We start from the raw sequence: 17540 nt of genomic DNA, 5'->3' as shown, positions 1-17540 counted from the left end.
ATTTATCAAAACATCGCACTATTTTATTGAAAATCACTACGATTAAGTCATATTTGCAGCAAGCACCGTTTCACCACTTGTAACACACCTGCTGCGCGTAGTGCAGCTCCGACTTGGACTTACTTGGTACGAAAAGCTGGACTGCCCCAACCCAACCCAGCCTAGATGGACACTTTACAACGGTTGCCTTACCACCAGTGCCGGTCTCGCCGGGATTGCGCTGAGTTTTGCAAGCTGGTACACTTGCATTGAGACAGCAACAAGTTTGGCAGCACTGACGAACATTATTCAAACTAAAGTGCGGCTTGCAGTTGAGGAACGTAAAATGTCATTTAGATCGATTGCTGCACTGCATGATCAATTGATCAAATTATAGTTCCACCGATCGGGGTTAGGGTAATGTGTCAAATGGGATAATGATAGGGTATTATCTTCATTGACCAGGCGATTGGGTGAGGTTATGGTCCTAATCGATGGTCTGCCGAAAAGCGCGTTAAACAACGAAAAAGAACATGAATAGACATTTCTTATTGGATTGGGCATTTTATTGGAAGTCAAATTTCCTGTATTTCTGGAATACAACTTCAAATTCCTCCTGGAGAGCTTTCTGTTACCCATGTTTATTAGTGTTTAGTATGACGAAAATAGATTTAAAAACAATATTGAATCAAATATGAACTAATCCAGAACAGTTGGAACGAATATGATGAAATTCAAAAGACATCGAAATTTTATCAAAACATTCCACACTTGCTTAACCCCCTATGACATAACACCCCAGTCATCCACCTGCGTTAACATCTGCGGCAGACTGCGACACACGGCGACAACGGCGTAAAGTGATAATTTCTCCCCTAAGCGAGTCCACCGATGCTAACCCTGCTTACCATGTTGAGCAATCGGCTGGTGTGAATAAATAGAGATGAAATGTTAACCCGCGAGATAGGTTGTCCCCGCACTGACCACTGACAGGACACTGTCGTTCGTTCGTCCAAGCATTCGAACTCGCATTGGTTTTGGAATTCCAATGGCGATGACACGGTAAGCCTCACGCAGCTTACGAAATTTATACATAGCAGAGCATTTTACGTCCGTTACCGATGGCGATGACAATCTCCGGACCCGGGCGCTAATTAAAAGTGTAAATTACTCTTCACAAAAAGCCCCCCTTTTGTAAGAAAGCACGGCACGAGCTGCTAATTGTTATTGGCCCGTGCGACCACGGATTGCGTTCGTGAGAATGCTTCCGCTTCGGAACGTGATTGGAGCAATGAGCGAGAACTTTTCACGAAAATAACGGTAATGTAAACCTACGTCTGGTTCGATTGGTTGTAATAATAACCTACTTTGTTTCGTTGTTTGTTTTTTCTTCTCTTTCTCTACTTTCATTCGCTATAATTAAAGCATTATAATTACTCGTACCTGGGTGAATTTTGTTTTACAACCTTTACCCAACATCATTTCCCAGCCAAGCAGAAGATGATTCATTATGCATTCATTCAGACAAATCAACAGCTGGAGTGTTGCCAGAGTTGTACTTTGTCCGATCGTCGCTACTAACAGAAATGATTGACAATCAAAAGGGTTAACAATAACAGAACAAAAAAAAAAAAACAATGCGCAGAGGAAGAAACTCATAGCTTGATGCTCCCAGTAACCTAGTAACAACTTCATCTTCAACGTTGTAGGAATTTAATCAAAAGAGGCTTGGAATCACACGTTGCGATTATACGCGATTACGTAACACCGGGCTGTAGTTACTTATTTTCTTTAACCGCCATCGAAAAAAACTCTTATCTCACTCTCTTCATTCTTATCTCACTATCTTCAGATTATGAAGAAAAGGTTTTTTCAGTATAGAGTATAATTTTTACAATTTGCTCTGGGAAAAGGAAACTTCTTCCTAATTTTCTTTACGTAACTCAATGTAATCATTGGAATCCCATAGAATACAATCAGAGTTTTAAATTTAGCAAATTAGATTTTAACTGTCCGTTCATTGGGAACCACTCGTTTCATGGGGTCTGTCCCACATGCCCTGAGATGTTCTCCTGTACCAGGCTTGTTAATACGATAGATTATCGTTGATAATCGTCATCGCCGATACCGATAACGTCTGCTATCGTTATCGACGATGACGATTGCGTCTTCAAACATTAACGTTATCGACGATAACGATATTTACCTGACGTTATCAGCTCACTAACGTCTATCAGAGCAAGTGCACTAGTGCCTATATTTCGGTTGCTAAAGCTGGCTTGATAATCAACAAAATAACCGCACCGAGCGTTGCTATTTACTTTTGGAAAATAACAAATCAAGGAAGGAAAAATTCTCGAGTAGCAACGAATTCATAAGTTTGGCGATGCAATAGCAACGAACCGATCCGTTGCTATTGGACTAAATGCAGCTTTGTTTGTGTTGCTATCCAAGACAGCAGCCAAAGTGAAAACAAACTGCGAATTCGTTTTTCAGACGTTATTGATTCGATACCGTCAAGTAGCTATCGTCCTTGGCAATGACGATAATGTCTGAAGACGATAGCGTCATCGTCGATAACGATAGCAGACAGTATCGTTATCGGCGTTTACGATAAGTTATCGATTAACAACCTTGTCCTGTACGCTGTTGATGGCTGTTCTGATGGTGTTTCAACAGTCCTCGAGAGTAGCTTCCTCCAGCTGGTCCTCATCCGGCAGCGCAGTTTCGAGCGAATGCACGTAGTTTTCGGTGACGTTAGGCCGCTTTAGTCACGCGAGATCTAACGGGGGCGGCCGTCGATAACGGATGTTATTGACAACGGAGAGTTTTGGGAGCATCTTAACCATCACCAGGTAGTAGTTCTAGTCGACGTTAGCGCTCCTATAGGATCTGACGTCGATGATGTCTGAGAAGTGCCGATAATCAATCAGAACGTGGTCGATCTATGTTTCTGTCAGATTTGGTGACCTCTGGGTGTACTTATGTAGGAGGTTGTGGTACTACGCACGGCCATGATCTTGGAGGCGGTAGTGCCGATAAGGCTTAGGCCCATTTCGTTGGTCAGCTGGTGAGCGCTGAACCTTCCAATCACCAGTTTGTTTTCCTTCTCCTGGCCGACCTCAGCGTTGAAACCCTCGATGACGATCTTGATATCATGTTTTAGGCAGTGGTCGTACTCACACTCTAACTGCGCGTAGAACTCATCCATGTTGTCTTCGGTATTTCCGAGGTGAGGGCTGTGCACGTTTATGCTGCTGATGTTAAAGAACCGGCCTTTTACTCTCAACCTGCACATTCGAGGGCTGATTGTGCACCACACAATCACCCATTTCCGCATCTCGCTCGTCACTATGAAAGCTGTCCTCATGACCATCCCGGAACGTACGTACACCCAACGCAAACGGGAAACATTTTATTACTTTATGGCAATTTTTTATTACTTATTGTGTCTTATGACTGCGCATTATACACAAAGAGTAACAAACAAAAAGTAATAAAAATTATGACGGGCACACGCTTGTATGTATTTCTGCAGGAGAACATACAGCCAAGCACCGCAATGCATGTGTTAGCAAGACTTCACTCGCTGCATTTGTATTGATGCAACGATCAGGTTCATTTTTGTCCCCTTCATCCACACATAATCAGAATCTCAACCGTCAACCTCAAATGTCTAATTAGAAACACTTTCGTTTCGTCCCCCAGTGTTTACTTGAAATGGAAACATGTAATACTGTCTGACCAGAGTTGCCGAAGTTGCGAATATTGTCTGGTTAGGCACGAGTATTGTATTTTCAAACAGGTGCAAATGAGTTTCCATGAACCAATGAGTATGTGTTTTAGATATCTTGCAGGAAATCGAATGTTTTTGTTTTTCTCTAGCGCAGTTTACAGATCGTAATGTCAATTCAAGACGCATTTCAAGTCTTTGAAATCATCAACGTTTGCATACTCTACGACGGGGAAAATGCTGCTTGGCAGCTCTTGTCATATTTTTTCTCTACTCCGTATGCGAACTAATACACGCACACCGGATGAATTGGAGATTGAAGAAACTTGTAACATGTGCAACATATGCGACGGTGTGTGATTTTTTTTTGCTTGAGATGGAAAGGGAGTAGTTTTCGACATAAAAAATTTGCATGTGGTTAAACGACCATTATTGGATAATCGTACTCCCGCAACACGTGCTAAATATATGGCAGTATGTGTTGTTACTTGACTGGGGAAGAATTTTATTGCCTTTAAAGTAATAGGTTTGTTACCCGAAAGTAAATTTTGCGCTATTGCTTCTAAAGTAATAAGGAAAAGTTTGAGATGAATGGTACTTTGTCTTTGCCACGACCAGACTTTGTAACCTGCAAATTCGATTGAACGAAATAGTGATGTAAAGATGAACAAAACTGAAACCTATATGATGTTTAAATCCTTTGGATTGTCTTAAATAACTACCGAGAGGACTAACTCCAAAACCAGGCAGCTCCGCGAAAATGTTGGAATGAAGAAATGTGAAAAAGAGGACGGACTATGCTGCGCACTGCAGGTATACAGACGAAAATTGTGCGCGAATGTAGTACATTAGTTTCTGGGTCAACTGTATAACACTGGGCACCGAAGACAAGCGGCAAAGTTGCCAGGGTTGAACTTGCTATTGCTAGGAAAGCTAGCCAAGCATACTGGGTCCAAAGCTAAAGCTAAACTAAAACTGTTACGAAATACACTAGTTCGAAGCAAATTGTTTAATTCCTCCTGCACAGTACAAATTACAAGGTGGCTACAAACACGTTTTTGAAGCAATGCTAAATTTTCTTTCCTTGCAAATTATAAAACAAGTGATCGCACTTCTACATTTGTTCCGAGCGATTTAAATATTACAAGGTATACAGCCCTAGGGGTTGTATGAAGTGGTGCAAAGGACAAATATGTATTTTGATGTTAACTCTTGTTTAACATATTTTACTACGCCTGTTCTAACAGTTATAAAGGCTCCACTTGCTATCGTGTTAAGAACAAGAATGAAGTTGAATTTTTTACACACAGTTTTTTGTATCGAGTTGAGCGTTGATTTTTGGAATGTAGGCGGGGCGACGCAGACGCGAGAATGAGAAACGAAACAAAACATTTTGCTTATTCAAAATATGTAGGCAGTGGAATTCATTCCGTCCATGTTATTCTAATTCGTACTCGGGAAGCAAGGCAAAGGTGTATGGGAAAGCTTGATCTTGGAACTTTCCACCATTGAGCAGTACAGCAATAATCTTAAGCGTTATATTAAACAATTGTCACACATTTAGATAAAATGTTCACCGACATATAGATGACTAAGATGCATTAGGTCGTTCGCTTGATCTAATCGTTTGAATTCTGATGCAATATTTCATTGCCAGTTTCATTTTCGATTTTACAAAATGTACTCTAGTATAGAAAACAAAGACGTAGTCCTACGTCAAGAGAGGCGTTAAAATTCTTTGAAATAGCATGGTTTCTCACTAAAACCGATGATATATTGTAACAACACCAATGGTACTTCTGCTTTGAAAAAAGAAATTGTTCAAAAAATAACTCTTTTCATCACTATTAGCAATGTTTTGGCGAGTGATAAAACTATTCCAACTGAATAAGCTTGAGGCGCTAAAATTATTACAAGTTAACACACGCACTACTAACTATCAGCAGCACTGCAGTTATCAATAACATGTCTGGAAATGTTCAGTAATGCCACAGACATGCCTGTTTGGCGGTACTTTCCACACAGATGGGGGATCTAAAATCTTGCTCTGTGGAAGGTGATTTCCGTCTGCTATGAAAGGCTGCGATCGTTTTGCAAAAAAAATACAGGCATTTGAATTCGCTGCCTGCTGCTATGCAACCGACCGGAGCTCTGCTTGCTGCTGGTCGACTCAGTGATCAGATAGACAATGAAGACTAAATTGCTGCATGCTAACTTTTATATGTGACTGCTGAGAGTTATACTTCCAGTGAGTGTGTCGTTGTGCAGTCGAGTGTGTACATTAGTGTCCGGTGTGCTGTGGAAGTAAGGTAGTGATTGGTTGTTTAGTTCGAGTTAGATTGACAAGGAGAGTTTCATCTGATATACGGCCTTGTTTTCTGCTCTGATTGGTCAAGATTTGCGTTTAAGGCTCAAGGCACCGTCAGTTACCGATCAAAAATATTCACAGCAGGAAGCACCTGTTTTTTAATTCATCTCAACGTTCCGCATACCGAAAGTCACAATATTTCCCGCAAACAGCGACTCGAAACAAAATATTTTGCGGAGAAAAAAATTGAATAAAAGCATTTCTTGCACACGCCAACTTTGTAATGCTATAGAGTTCTCTAGGCGCGTTTGTATTAGTGCGATGTATTTGATTTTCCTTTGTTAGCTGTAAGAATTTTTTGTCACCTGTGAGAACTGTCATCTAAAAGAGAGAATAAAAAACTACCGAGTTTGATTCACACTCTCACAAATTTCAATATACAGTGTAAAGCGGGCCGTGTCGTAGTGTTCGTGTGTTTTCGCTTGAAGAACTCTACACACCATGTTTTTTTTACTGAATTTCATTAAACTTTTACTGAATTTTGCCACGCTGAAACTTCAGTAATCATTTCAGCAATAAAATATTACTGAATGTTTCAGCAATGTGAAATGTCATTCTTTTTGACGGTACTTTGCTGAAATTTTCAGCAATGTGAAATGTCATTCATGTTTGACGGACTATTAATGAATTTCCAGCGAACGTCCGTTGAATCAATGAAATATCAGTTCAGTGGGAATTCTTCGTGTAGATTTTAAAACACGTTGGAAGTCGATTTTTTGCTTATCATTTAATAATTATTTATTAACCTTCAACCATGCCACAAACATAAAATTGACCCTCGAGTAATGTTTCGCCCAAGTCCGATCCGTTAATCCGATGTCCTTTCGCCATTTTCCTCCACTGAACTGAAGAAAAACAGCCTTTTTATGCGCGTGGACTAAAGATATTGACAACAGGCACCATTTTTTTCTCATTTTGACAGTATATTGCCGTATATTCAGTAATCAAAGGAAAGATTGCTGAATGTCGGTAAAGCAACACAAATTGCTGAATTTTCAGTACACTTTTAAATTGCTGAAATTTCAGTACATGTTTTTTATTGTTGAATTTCAGTAAAGATTGCTGAATCTGGTTTCGGGAATTTGGTGTGTAGAGATAAGTGACGTTTTACCTACGCACAGTAGCAAACGTGTAGAGCTGTGAAAAGTTGCTTTTGTTTTCTCCAAACTGTAAAACATCGCATATCGTTGTTTCAACTTAGGCACTAAGGCGTGCAGTCCAGTATTTTCCATTACACACACTATCAGTGTCTTGCACCTATAGTGCGGAGTTGTTGATGACTTTGTATGAATGTGTGTCAATGAATGTGAATGATGTCTCTTTGCCCCCTTAACAAGGCTTTACATTTTTTAAGAATAAAATAGTTAGCGTTACCTAATTTTCCAATCGATTGCTGTAAGAATAAAGGACAACCGTTGGAAACTTAGTTTTAAGCATTTGGAAGTGGACAATTTTCGTGACACTCTCAATGTTTTTGGTTTTTCAATTTCCTTTCCTATGTTGCAGTAAGACGTAATTCTACGTCAAAGCTTTCAGAAAAAAAAGGAAAACATCAATGTTCTTCTTTATGGTTTATTATGCATATCATTAAAAAATCATCAAATAATAAACTCGTCTGACGTCTAATATCAGCCATGTTTCCCTATCGATCACAATAGCAACAATCGGCGGCGGCTACACCACAGCGAACGATTATTTTCGCCGGCTCATTTTTGTGTTCATCATTCTTCTCGCATCCAGGTGTGGCACCGCCTACTACGAACGACACGATTTTAGCGACGACGACGACAACAGCGACGCGACCGGTTTTCACTTTACTTTCGTTTTCGATTCGAAGATGTGTGTGATAATAGTTGCTAAAGTGGCCAACTTCCTTTCGCGCTGTCGCTTTTCTCCTTCTCCTCCCTCGACCGACGACGACGACGACGATCGGTCCGGAATTATGTGATGGACCTGAACGCACACCTTTTCTTTTTGTCCGATTTCATAATCGATTCGATCTTACAACACATCTCGCACGGTCGGACCGCGTTTTGGGTCCGCCGCCGCAGCAGTCGTTTATGGGTCTGGGCTGGTTGTAGGCAAAAAGGGCAGAGCCTTTCGCCGCACTCTCGCTCGAGCGAGACGAGTTCCTGGGGAGACGTCCGGTTATTGCTTGGCTATGGCCTACTGCGGAGATTCCGATGTCCCAGATGGAAGAGCCCGCTGGTATGGCACTGTTACAGCATAGTGCCATGTAAATTTCGATAATTTTATGGCCGTTGGAGAGTAACTATTTTACGACGTTTGAATCGATCGAAAATAATGATCTCATCTCGAGAATTATTATGCAGATAAAGCGGAATGATTAGCTTTTAAGAAGCCGGGACTTATGGCAACCAGCTATCCATCGAAATCGAGGAGAGGTTTTGTAACATGTAAACATCAAACGGGTGGTTCGCATCTCTCTCATTGGTGATATGACATTCGTCGATCTGTGATCGAGACCCACGGGGTCATTGGGTAATAAATCGTTCCGGAGAAAGATCTGTTGGAGACGACGCACGGTTTGGGGACGGAACAAACCGATTACGAGATCGAATTAGCGTGACCGTACAAATTTTTGTGTTAAGGAAAATAAACATAAAAAGATAATAGCAAATATTACAACACACGACAGATGACCACCGAACGATTGGGCAGAGTATATGTGTGTAGAAAGAAATCTGAATATGAATGAGGCTGGTTGTGGTTTCTGCGGTCGGTTTTCGTTTGGCTGGCCCACGGTTGACCCAGAAGAAACGTCAAACAAACGCTACTGCTGTTCCGACAAATGTTTACCATTAGTTCATAGAGTTATGTGGCACACGGACATTGCGGCGGCTTTGGTTGATGTGACAGGGCTTTCTCCGTGCGAACTGTCGGGTGCAATTTGGCGAAATTGAGTAGTAGTCATCGATTTCAATTTCCCAATTTCCAGGATGGGCCTTTTATTGTTCTTGAAAAATGTCCGAAATTACCTCAATCTTTCCAGTTAGGTTTTGGTTCTTTCCCAGATTAAAAAAAAAAACATTTTGATTCCAAACTTCGAACCGGAACTCGAAATTAACTTTCCGTTCCAATATCGATATCTAGTAGCATGACCTACAAGTTTGAAACAATATGGGTATTCATGTCGAGCTCGTAAACAAATACCCAGCCGTAAAAATACTCACCTCCATTGTCGAGTAATGGAAGATACACAGTATACGGCTGGGTATTCGTATACGAGCTCGATGTGAAGACCCCTAATAATTCTACTTATTGCTGCTAATTTGTAATCATTCCACCATGTAATTAAATAAAGGCAAAAACCGCACACTCACAGGTGGCATGCTTACCCAACACCCAACGGTTAAGGAAAACGGCAGGTATGCGAATTTCCCACCGTTTTTATCTTATTTGGACAGGAAAGACATCGGCACCAAAACCGAAACCGTTTCGAGTCGAGTTGTTCGAGACTTTGCAAATGTGTCAAAGTAAGTAATATCAGTTGTTTTTAGCTTATCTCAGCTTACCACGAGAGCCCCGATCGCTACTCGTAAACTGCTGGCAAGTGTTTTTTTTTTAACTTTTCGTTGCGTAACCCAGAAACTCCGTTCGATCGATGGTCGAGCGGTCGATGGTGCTTGTTGTACTTGCTAGGTTTGTCGTTTGCCTTCACGCGTTCGGCCGTTGCTGTTACCTGCTTTGACAGGTTTAGTGTCAATTTGTTCCGAGAAGTTTTTACTCCTCCAAGGCGCATTAATTTGGGGATGGCTTTGACCGCTGATCATTGGCTGGCCTTGCATCATGGCTATAAGATGCTACTTTTGTGGACTAAATTTATCGTTATATGTTCTTCCATCCACCTGAAGTCGGTGTTTATTTTTAAACAAAGGACGCATTGCGGTCGGAGTCGTTTGTTTTTGTTTATTTGCAGTTCTCTGCCAAACAGATTTGAAGCGTCTTTCCAGTTCAAGTAAGATACTTATTAAATCGATTAAAATTTGGGTAATACCTAGGAAATTTCGAAAGGTCAGCATAGGAGAATACAGAAAGTTATTCCAAATTAAGTGCAAATCCGCTGAAAACACCACCAAAGTCAACATCGAAGCAAAATTATTGCCATCGTTTTCCCATGATTTATTTCAAGACATTTGTTAATTTTTGTTCTTGGTAACTAATCATTAACCTTCGATTTTTATTTTTGCAAACTTTCGGGGAATTTGTATCAAAAACATTTTACAACCCCCTACCACCAAAGTTACCTACCTAAATACTGGATGGGCCCAAAGAGAAGATCGAATCGAATGATAAAGAGAAAAAACATTCTAAATTGAATCTCATATCCAGAAAAAATCAATAAAGCTATTTATATAAAACCAAGATTTGTATGATGTTTCACCATAACTTCTGAGTCCCTTACGGTTAACGGATGCGGGTGAAGAAAATTTTAGAGCATTTCTCGGGATTGAAAAGCACGCAAATCAAGTTGCACCAATTCATGAAGGTGTCAAACTCTCGCTGGAGGCAGGTTGCATCCAACATCTTCAAATCGTCAGCGAAGGACAGACGGGCCTTTAAGTACATAGTTTACATCATTAAATTACGATAGGAAGATCAACGGTCCCAAGTGGCTGCCTTGTGGGATTCCAGACGAGGCCGAAAAAGCTTTTGCTTGAGAGTCATCTATTGTTATAATTATTTTATGACCGACAATATAGGAACAGCACCAACACAACACACTGCTGCTAATACTGAGTCTTTCGAGTTTAGCAATCATAATGGCATGATTGATTTTGTCAAACTCCACAGACAAATAGATATAGATGACGTCCGTTGGAGCGCGATTCGCTATGTTTTTCGCAGCATATGACAAAAAACACAGCAGGTTTATATTGGTTGATCTACCCGAGACAAATCCATGTTGATCCTCGCTAAGGTAATGTTATCAGTAAGACAGCAGAGAGGTCATGATCACAAGCTCAAACAACTTGGATATGGCAGTTTTTTGCTCTGTATCCTTTATGGTAGACCATTCGCTTCAAATTTGCTCAGAAAGTTTCAATAGACTGCAGCTGTGGCACATTTTGAGGAATGTATCCATTCGGAAAAAAACCCAATATTGCCTGGCCGTAAATCCGCTAAAGTTGCATTAGCATTGTGTGACAATGCAAGGACTGGCCAAAACACTACTTTTCCATTTTTATGGTACTTATATTATAAGTTTTAAATTTCATGCAGATACTTTTTCACCGTTTTTGGATAAATCTGATATTTATTGTCCAGCTCACGATATGATTTCGCCGATCGACCAGGCGTTTCCGCTCTCAATTTCGCTCGAACTTTGCAAAGTGTGATTTCGTCCGTAACCAGATTTTCTTTCAAAGGTATTTTCATTCTCGAAGAGTGTGACAATAAAGTATATAAATATTTTTTTTTCTTATACCCAAGATCTTAAGAATAGTGGAACACATCACTTTTAGATTTTTCTTTATTTCGCTCACAAAAATTGAAAATCAATTTACGACGATCTTCTTCCGACAGCGCCTTATTCCCAACTAAGCGTCACTTGACAGAACCGACTGGTCGTGATTTTTCGATTTGTGCGGCACTTCAAAATCATAGACCATTTTAAAAGTTGTTCAGATTTTTTTCCTCACACGGCAGACTTCGGTTAGGATGCCACCTTACCACCGAGAGGTTCAAGGGAGACTCGAATCCTTACGTTGGATATAAGCATACCTCCAGAATGTTTTTGGCTTAGCCTTCAAATTTCGCTGAACACTTTGCAGACGTTGTCTGAAATAATTCTGGCAGGTCCTCTTGTAAACTGTGTTTAACCTTTTACACGGTGACAAAAAAGTCCGGTCACACTTTTTTGGGGTCCCCTGTAGCCTACACGTTGCATCTCTCTGGTGCCATCTATATGTCAAATGAAAGAGTTAACTTTGCTGCCCAAAGTGACAGAGTTTCGTTTCTGTGCAGTTTGTTTACATTGAGTTGTGAGCCATGGCAGAGTTAAGAGCAGATGTTATCGCTAAATATGTGAAAGGGTACAAACCCGGACACATATTCAAACACCTAAAACCGCTCGGAATCGACCGAAAATTCATGTACCGGACCATAAATCGGTACCTAGAGACCGGAGGCACCGAGGACAAGGCACGATCTGGACGACCAAGGTCTGTGAGAACTCCAAGGCTGATAAAGATTATACGAGACCGGATTCGCCGGAATCCTGCCCAATCTGCACGGAAGCTGGCCAGGAACCTTAAAATGAACCGAGAATCAATCCGCCTGCTTCTGCGCAAGGATTTAAAACTTACACCGTACAAAAAACAGGTGGTTCATGGGGTTACCAAAGCTACAAAGGACAAGAGGTACCAACGGTCGCGGGAGTTGCTCGGTTGGCGCGCAGATGACGAGATTATTTTTTCGGGCGAGAAGCTGTTCGTTTTAGAGCAAACAGTCAATCGCCAAAATGATAGAGTTTGGAGTGTGAGCTTCCAGCAAGCTCCTGCGGACAAGCTGAACGTTTCCCGGTTCCAAAATAAGACGTCAGTGATGGTTTGGGGAGCCATTTGCAAGAGAGGTAAACTGCCTCTTATTTTTATCGATAAAGGGGTCAAAATCAACGCAGCGTACTACCTGGACACGGTTTTGAATAAAAATGTTCTGCCTCAAGCTGAACTATTGTTTGAAGACGATTACTACTGCTTCCAGCAAGATGGCGCCCCATCCCACACCGCAAAGGTTGTTCAGGCGTGGTGTGAGGAAAACTTGACCGATTTCATTTCGAGGAATGAACGGCCTCCGTCGTCTCTGGATCTGAATCCACTGGATTATTTCGTGTGGGGATACATGATGTCGAAGCTGAACGACTATAAAATAACAAATTTGGAGCAATTCAAGCGAGTTATCATGAAAATCTGGGACGAGATGCCGATGGAGCACGTGCGCGCCGCTTGCGACGACTTTCCGAGACGTCTGAAGCTGGTTCGATCAGAGAAAGGTGGTGTAATTCCGACATATCGTCTGTGAAGTATCTTTATGAGTTACTGAATAAAGCAATGGAAGCCAGATTCAGATTTTCTTCTTTCTTATTCTTTGAAATATTGAGATTTTCCTGTGTGACCGGACTTTTTTGTCACCCTGTACATTTTTCAATGCTACACTAGTTAGCATAAAAAATCACAATTTTCGCATTTTGGTGGACGCATAACTAATTTTCAAATCGATCATGGCAAGAATTGCCGTTGCTATTGCGGATTGCCAATCCTCTTATTTTGACGCTACGTCTGGAATACCGCAGGGAAGTCACCTAGGACCGCTTATCTTCCTGCTCTATTTTAATGACGTGAACCTAGTTATTAAAGGACCACGGTTGTCTTACGCGGATGATCTCAAACTCTATCTAGAAGTTCACACAATTGAAGACTGCCACTTCCTTCAACGTCAGCTAGATATTTTTGCCGATTGGTGCCATCAGAACCGTATGGACGTTAATCCATCTAAATGCTCGATTATATCATTTTCGAGGAAAAAAACAGACCTTACATTACAAATACGCTTGGCTAGGAACTGAAATCGAGCGCGTAAACCAAGTTAAAGACTTGGGGGTTATTATGGATTCCCAGCTAACATTCAAGCCTCACATTTCGTTTACCATCGACAAAGCCTCTAGAGTTCTGGGATTCATCTTCAGGACCGCTAAGGAATTTACAGATATTTACTGCCTCAAATCGTTGTATTGCGCAATATCTCGCTCTATATTATTTAATAGAGTATCCGCTCTATTCGACTTCAATTTATCTCGAACGCTTCTTCGTCGGCGATATCGTTTATATTTTTTAAGATCTGACTAGTTGTAATGTCATATTGTTGTATTCCCGTTTCTTTATATGTATTGACTCTCTAAAGATATTTTTTTTATTGTTAGCTTTAAGTTACACCATTGGGGCACTTGCTCGCCTGATGGTGAATAGACCAAATAAAAAAAAAAAAAAAAAAAGAATTAGGGGAATCCGTTAAAAACTTACTGAGTTATAAGTATTTGAAAATGGACATAAGACATGGACAATGGACAATGGAATAACGTCAGAAATTTAAAAATAAAAAACAACATTGAAAATTATAAAATTGTTCAAGCGGACATCAACTCCAGCATGGTTTGATGTACAGTGACGGACAAAACAATAAGACCACTTTAAATACTAAATTCAAATACCTCCCTTTAACTGCCATTTCAAAAAGCAGCAAAGCGCCACTACATGTCAAACACTGGTACTAGTTTGACATTTTCATATACCGCTTCATCGACACAAGAGATTGTGTTATAGACTCCAGTAATAAACAGTAGTCAAGCATGTTAAAAACCCGTTGGTCATAAAAACAGGACCACAATTTCAGATTTCAGTTTATAAATAAATTTTCAGAGTTTAGTTGCGTAATTCTATTTATTCTCGTAGGTAAGTAGCTCAGGTATATGAAAGAGGCTTTAGTAATCTTTTTTTTTCATTTTTACCTAGAGTCCGATAGAAAATAACCGAGAAATATGGGTCGAGCAGCACATTGTACGGAAGCTGAAAGAAATGTAATCGTAAGTCTAAGCAAACAAGGCTATCCGCAGCGAGACATTGCTAATGCCATTGGAAAATCGAAAACTATGGGTTTCAATGCTTTAAAAACGCCAAAGCAGCGATTGCCGACCGGAAGACGACGAAAAACAACTAGTAGTGAGGATAGCCAAATCGAGCGGCTTTCGAATGTCGATCCTTTCAAATCAGCAGCAAGCATAACACAAGAGTTGGGTTTGTCAGTCAGCTCGAGAACCGTTCGTCGAAGACTTGTTGAGCAAGATCTTGTCGGACGAAGCCCCCGAGAAGTACCATTGCTTAACAAAAGACATCTACAAAACCGGCTGAAGTTTGCTAGGGACCATTTGGATAGGGTCGGACCCGAAAATGGCAAAAAGTGGAGAAACATACTCTGGTCCGACGAATGCAAGATAAATTTGGTCGGATCTGATGGAAAGAGATGAGTCAGACGTCCAACCGATGCTGCATACAAGCCTGAGTACACCACTAAAACATTCAAGCATGGAGGTAGAAACATAATAGTTTGGGAATGCTTCTCGTGGTATGGGGTTGGTCCTATATTTTGGATTAAGCAAAAAATGAACCAATATCTGTACGCAGAGATATTAGAGACTATCATTCTCCCCTATGCAGAGTGGGACATGCCACTTAAATGGACTTTTATGCAAGACAACGATCCGAAACACACTGCACGCTCAGTAAAAAAGTGGTTTTGTGATAGGAAAATCGACGTGCTGGAATGGCTCGCTCAATATCCGGCAGGCTTCGAAATGGTCACGGTAGAACCACTTTTCACTGCCTTTGACGTTACCAAGGCTTGCTGTCTGAATACATTCTTAAACAAACATGTCAAATGAGTATCGCCATCACGACGTTATTTTCCTCAAAAGTATTTTGACATTTTTTCTAGAAATGAGAATTACGCACGTTGAGTGCGTGTATTCTGGAAATTATTTATATTATTGATCTTGTAATAATATTTCTCAACATAAATGAACGAAGTAGACAGAAATAGGCCGAAATAACATTTCTAAACGATTGACAGTGTGCATCTCTTTGATACGTGAGTGTCGTTTGACTATCCTTTTCTTTCTGTGAGCTGAGCGGCGATGGTTTGGTTATTTTACATTTACGAGCGAAAGCCGACTGTGACGCACGCTAAGGAAGCGAGATCAAATGAAAATGGTGACCGTTTACAAGCCTGATCCCCGGATTTAAACCCAATCGAAAACTTGTGGTCCATTGTTAAGAAGTTGATTGGCCCGTCAAAATCACGAAACAAAGAAGAACTGTGGTCAAAAGTGCAAAAGGTTTGGTATGCCATACCCATTTGATACATGTCACGCATTGGTCGATTCTATGCCGAAGAGAGTTCGGGAGGTTATCAGAAATAAGGGATATACAACAAAATATTAACATTCGATCAAGAACTTTGACCTGAATCATTCCAGAACTTATATTTTGCAAAATGGTTCTTTTATTTTGTCACATAAATTGAACCAATAAAAGTTGTTTTTGTTTTTGTTAAACTGAAATAGTAACACTTTTACTTATTTAATAGCACCGATTTGTAGTGCTACTATCCATCAATCAATAACACATACTGTACTGGTTAGGAGATTCTTTAACTGAGTTATTTGATTGATGCAAGAAAACATGTCCAAGTGGTCCTATTGTTTTGTCCGTCACTGTAGGTGGTCCATCTTTCCAGGAGTGGGACTACCCAAATCACAATCAAACACGAAAAGTTCACAAAGTAAGCTCAGAACTGTTGGAAAACGCCTTTGAAGGCAGAAAAAAATGCTTCGAATTACCACAAAAGTATTTGTCAGCCATTTCATATTTTAACGTCAATTATCATAGTTTTAGTTCATAATTTTTTGGTTATAAATTCATGAGCAAATCAGAAAATTCATTTAAGCGATCCCAATTACAGCTCAAAATCGTGAAAGCCCAGTAAAGACTAGAATGATCCCAAAATATTAAGCTCAAAATTATCGCAAAACCCATTAAAGTCTAGAGGCCAGAAAATGTCAAGAAAAAAAAAATCCCAAATTAAACTCAGAATCGTACATCTTGGAAATTCTCACTGAAACTTGGCCACTTGTGATACAAGGTCTTTAAAAATGATTTTTTTTTGTTGGTTCGATTTTTGTTGGTTGATTCGATGTTTCAAAATTCGCTCCAAAACCCTCTACAAACAGCACGTTATTATATACAGAAAAGATCTAGAGCTTTCATATACAGTGTTTAAACTTGTAACCACAATCTTGAACTCGCTGCCATCTTGAATTCAATCGTTAAAACGCGTTTCCAATGCTCAGGCCGACATTTGGAAGCAAAACAAGGGGTCCACTAACTGAAACAAGTTTGAGTGCAATCATTATTTTTTACTGGGCTTAATCGAACTTCGTGTAACTAGTGGCCTGGCTTCAGCGAGAATTGCCTTTCTTCAAATACCATGACAGCAAATGATCCCAAGTTTATTTCAAAAAAAGGAAGGTCTCACATTGGAAAGTAACCAATAAATAAAAAGAAAAAAATCAGGAAAATAGTAAAGCATACAACCATTACAGTTCCGAATGACCCGAATGACCATTATGGTTAAATGGTCTCTAATAAAAATAAACAAACAAACAAACAAGTTCCGAATCGAATAACAAAAAGAAACCGAAAATCACAATTTTGATACTTGTGCTATGAATTTTTAAATTGCGCTAATTTCGAAAAGTTTGAATCGAAATTTTGGAAAAGAAAATAATTTGGAAAATGGTAGGTGGGGAAATGTCTTCAGAGACTCTAAGGCTTAAAATAAGAATTGGGGAAAAATAAGATCCAGAAGACCGCATCGTTTGATTTT

This window comes from Wyeomyia smithii, chromosome 1 (assembly GCF_029784165.1).
Source record: "Wyeomyia smithii strain HCP4-BCI-WySm-NY-G18 chromosome 1, ASM2978416v1, whole genome shotgun sequence".
Classification (NCBI taxonomy): Eukaryota; Metazoa; Arthropoda; class Insecta; order Diptera; family Culicidae; genus Wyeomyia; species Wyeomyia smithii.
Note: the sequence above shows the minus strand (reverse complement) of the source record.